The sequence below is a fragment of the Solanum dulcamara genome, chromosome 3, assembly GCF_947179165.1.
Source record: "Solanum dulcamara chromosome 3, daSolDulc1.2, whole genome shotgun sequence".
Taxonomy (NCBI): Eukaryota; Viridiplantae; Streptophyta; class Magnoliopsida; order Solanales; family Solanaceae; genus Solanum; species Solanum dulcamara.
In genome coordinates, this window is record NC_077239.1 from 60,360,358 (window position 1) to 60,365,459 (window position 5,102).

Genomic DNA, 5,102 nt, shown 5'->3' on the forward strand with positions numbered 1-5,102 from the left:
ACAAGACTCTACTAGACACGGCTTCATAGACACCCTAGGACTCTTGAACTCTGGGCTCTGATACCAAGTTTGTCACGCCCCGAGAGGGTACCCTAGGCGTGGCCGGCACTCAGAAACCATTTCTGACTTCCGAGAGAACTACTTGGTCTCATTTCTTATTTATTCATCAGCGGAAGAGTTAAGAATACTAATGTGGGCTTGTCATAATCAAAGGAAAAATAGATAATTATTAGAAGAAGTAGTTTCTAAGGAGAACTACTCCGATTACATCATCAGACTCTGTCTATGAAGCCTCTAATACTCTTAGATGGTGCCAATGACATGTCCATGGCTACCTCAAAAGAAACATCACACTCAACAATAATAAAAGGATAAGGAGTTCCTTCGAATACAAGAAGGACTCACCAAATAGCTGAAAAGAAATAATCTTCAACGATGCGCTTGTTGAGGATCTCTAACACCTGTATCTGCATCATAAAACGATGCAGGTTGAATGACGTCAGTACGTGGAATGTACGAGTATGTAAAATGGCAGGAAGATAAGGACAGCTATCAAGATACTCCTCTCAATAAAACTTAGCTCAGAACTCAACATCATCTCAACATGAATATGTAATGCAAGTTTAAAATATAATAATAAAAATAATAGTAATAAGCAATGCTTACTCAGTTGGGAGTTTCTCTAACCGACAACCATCACTTATGAGCTAGCGATGATACAACGAAGCGATGTCGTTGCCACATCCATCCAATACCTTGCCAGGGTAAAGGACATCACCATCTTGGATCCATTCATCAAAGTCCTCTTTTTGGGACTTAAGAGGCATAGCCTCCATCCTACGCTGGCTACGTAGTTCTGGGGTTTGAGTCAATTAAACTTTTACCCACTCGGTGCTCAATACTACTCCCAAAATATGTGCTCATATTAAACTCATCATCTAGTCTCATTGGACTTTAATTTAAATCATCAAACTCATCTCATTACCTCTTCATCAATTATTATACTTCGAAAACATCATTTACATCTCATCAAAACATCTTGCTCAAAACATCATTTACTCAAAAAATCATTTAAACTCAATTCTTTTGCTCTTTCAAAACTCAATAAAATACATATATAGTATTAATTCATATCACTCTTTTTATCAATGAAAATATTAAAAAGCCAACATCTTTACTCAAAATATGTGTAAAAATATTCATGAACATCAAATCAATTAGGATTCATGGGAAAGTAGCCATGAACAATAATTCCAATAATATGAGAGATAACAATAATAATAATATTAATGCATAAATATATCAAACTCAATAGAAGAAGAATTATTTCATTTAGAATTCAAGATTTGGATAAAACTCAACTATAACTCAATTATAATAAATTTAAATATTGGGCGCATGGACGAACTCAATCCAATGCTATGAAAGCCTTACATACCTTAAATCCGAAGGTTTACTCCGAATTGGAACACTCTTGGATCCCTAGCCTTTTCTTCTCGCCGGAGCGTTTTGTGTACTACCCGGAGTATAAGAATCACCGGAGTAGTATTTTTATACTACTAAAACTAAAACTATATTTGAGAAGAAGTATATAGAGAGAAGAAATGCTTAAGAAAGCTTGATGAATAAAATGAGGAAATAAGATGGGTATTTATAGGTGGGAAAGAGGGACCTAACAATAAATAAAATAATTATAAAGAAAAATCTGAAAATTTAATGGAATATATTGATGTCATGGATGATGTTAAATGGAGGACAATTTATGTCATGCATGATGTCAAATGCATCTAGATGTTTCCATGGTAGGTAAGATGAGTTCTTTTTAACAGAATACTTATTTTCGAAGCTGCATTTGAATAAGATAAATTCCTTATTAGGATTTGGTTTCTTCATAAGAATTGTAGATATGGAAGTCTAGTTTCATATAGTTCAAGAATCAACCAATTTGGAGCAACGTATAGTGAGATATGAATTTTCTTCTATCAACACTCAATTCCGTCACAGCACTATATCTTGCAAAGATTAATTTATTTGACCTACTTATACTCAGAATTTGAAGTTATGTTCTTCATGAAAGTTGTAGGTAAGGATGTTGTGATTACCCAGAAATTTGAATCACCTAATTTGGACCAACCTATGAAAAGTTATGCCCAAACTACAAAGGCTGTATTATTTTTGTCGAGAATTAAAATACCAACATACAACATTTTAGGGGTTGTTACAGAAACCATTCTTCAACATTTCCCAAGCCACCATCATAAGCACACATGGCAACTTTACCCTTTTGGCTTGATTGACACATATAATCTCTTTAGTATGGAATACAGACCCATCCAGTTCTTTCATACTTTCAACAGGGATTGAATTGTCATAATACATTGAATTACTACCTTCTCCATGAACAATAATTTCATGATGATTTCAAATAAATTTCAAATTTTGGTGCAGGGTAGAAGGGACCGCACCAGCCATATGGATCCATGGCCTCCCAAGCAACAAATTGTAACTAGCAGATATGTCCAATACTTAAAATTCCACTACAACTCCTCGGTTCCAATTTGCAATGGTAAATCAATTTCGCCAATGACTCCCCTTTGTATCCCATCAAAACCTCTAACCATTACATGACTTTCACGAATTTTCCCAATATCAATTCCCAAAGCTCGAAGGGTAATAAAAGGACATATGTTAACAGCTGAACCATTATCAATCAAAACTCTAGAAATAAACTTGTTCCTGCACCTGACAGTAATGTTCAATGCATTGTTATGACCCAAACCTTCAGATGGTAATTCCTCTTCATGAAAAGAGACTTTGTTAGCTTCCAAAACCTTCCCTACCATGGCTGAAAGACTCTCACTTATGATCTCGGTCAGAACATAAGCTTCACTTAGAACTTTCACTAAAGCGCTCCTGTGAGTTGCAGAAATCATCAATAATGATATTAAGGAAATTTAGGCCGGAGTCTTCTTCAACTGTTCAACAACAGAATATTCCTTCGTTGGCATTTTCCTCTAGAAATCATCTATTTCAGCTTCTGTCACAACCTTTTTTTGGTTACTCTCCTTATTTGGTCCTACTCATGCGACATCTTCAGGAGCATAACATCGCCCAGATCTTGTCATTCCAGTAGCAGCAGTTTCTACAGCTATCTTTCCTTTCCCTCTATCCCTTGTGTTAATTGAGTAATTCTAGGGAACCGCTTTAGTGTCGAAATGAGTTGATTGAGAAACTAAAACTGTAATCTTAGGCTTAGGAACCAGAACTTCCACTTCAAATGATGCTCGTGACTAGACTGTGATAATAGGAGCAATAAAGGCTGATGTCATGACATTTTTCTCTTCTTTGACTGGCACAATGGTCCCTTCCAAATTGCATTCTTCATCAATGGTGATCATGCTCACATTCCCATGATTTGGAAGAGGATTGTTATTTACATTTAGGGGTAGCACCTTTGAGTTGAATAACTCCTTCTTTGATCAATGCCTCAATCTTATCCTTGAGAGTAAGACAGTTTTCAGTGTCATGTCTAGTAGCTCCAGAGTGATAAGCGCAATGCTTAGTCTCATCATACCATCTGGGAAGGGGATTAGGAATACGTCCGTGGATTGGTTGGAGTACTTCTGCGGCTCTCAACCTTTCATACAGTTGGGATAAAGGCTCGGCTAAAGGTGTATAAGTTTTGGTTGATCTTCTTTCAAAATTTGGACGGGGTCTGGGTGGATTGTATGTACGATTTGGTGATTGATAGTTGGATTGAGGTGGATACATAGGTTGATATTGTGAGGGATTTGGATAGGTAGGTGCTCTGGGTTGATAATATATTGGCTGAGTGTTGTAAATTGGACAAGGGGCGGCAGAAGGCTGGTAATAAGGCTGAGGAACTTGAGGCTGCTGATTATAACATGAAGGTTGGGGTAAAGGGTTTTGGTATGTTAATATTTAGTTTGGCCTACATTCCTGGATGGTCATGACAGCTGACACTCCATCCCTCTTCTTCTTAAGGGTTCCTCCAATTGAATCTGATTGAATTGCCTTACTTGTTGCCTGCAAGGCTGCCAAATTAGTGATTCTTCCAATTTTAATACCTTCTTCAATGAATTCTCCCATACTTACAACTTCAAAGAACTTTTGTCCTACCACGCTTATCATATTTTCATAATACATTGCATCCCTTTGAGATTGTATGAAAAGAGAGGTCATCTCACTTTCCGTCATCGGAGGTTGAACTTTTGCAGCATCTTCTCTCCACCTCATGGCATATTCCTTGAAAGACTCTATTGACTTTTTTTCTAATTTCATCAAATAGAACCTATCAGGTATAGCCTCAGTGTTGAACTTGAACCTATCCATGAACTCCTGTGCCATGATACTCCAGCTACACCATTTCTTTGGATCCTGACTTATGTACCAGTCCAGGGATTCTCCTATTAAACTCCTTATAAATAACTTCATCCTAATAGCCTCATGTTTCCCCACTCTGACTAACTTATCACAATATGATCTTAAATAGGCTCGCGGATTTCCCTTCCCATCAAATACATCAAATTTTGGTACCTTATATCATGTGGGTAACTCAACATCGGGATGAACACATAAATCTTCATACTCAAACCCTTCACACCCCTTGTGAACTTGGATACTTTTGAATGCTTCTTTCAAATTATGAATCTCCCTAGCTACACTTTCATCTGTTTTTGATCTGACCTCTCTCTCCATCTCCTCATATGGATCGACTTTTGGCATAATTGGTATTGGAGTAACAAAAGGTTGAGCTTCTGCTATATATACTTGCGGCACATATTGCATATTGGGAGTTGCAGTATGTGTCATCGGTATATGTTGGGTCGCTTGGTATTTTTGGGTAAGCAAGTTGGTTTGGGTAAGTGGGATAATTTCGGTGAGTGGAGCTTGGGTAAGTGTTGTAGTTTGGAGGACTGGAGTTTGGGAAATACATGGGGTAGTAAAAGGTAGTAGATTGGTTTGTTGTGAATTGATATTTGTAAATGTGACTTGTGGTTGGTTGGTGGGTTGTTTAGGAGCAGTCGGATTGATTTTGAAAAGGAAAGGATTTGGCAAAAAGCCTTGAGGTGAGGGAGAGT

At 37.3% G+C, this 5,102-nt stretch overlaps 1 long non-coding RNA gene across 1 annotated transcript; it reads right to left on the reverse strand.

Moving 5' to 3' along the window:
* Positions 1-211: 211 nt before the first annotated feature.
* LOC129881665 (uncharacterized) lies at positions 212-1,596 on the reverse strand. The gene is made up of 2 exons (XR_008765668.1): positions 1,439-1,596; positions 212-467 (listed from the first exon to the last, which is right to left on the reverse strand). It is a non-coding gene; the product is annotated as an uncharacterized LOC129881665 (long non-coding RNA).
* Positions 1,597-5,102: the final 3,506 nt, after the last annotated feature.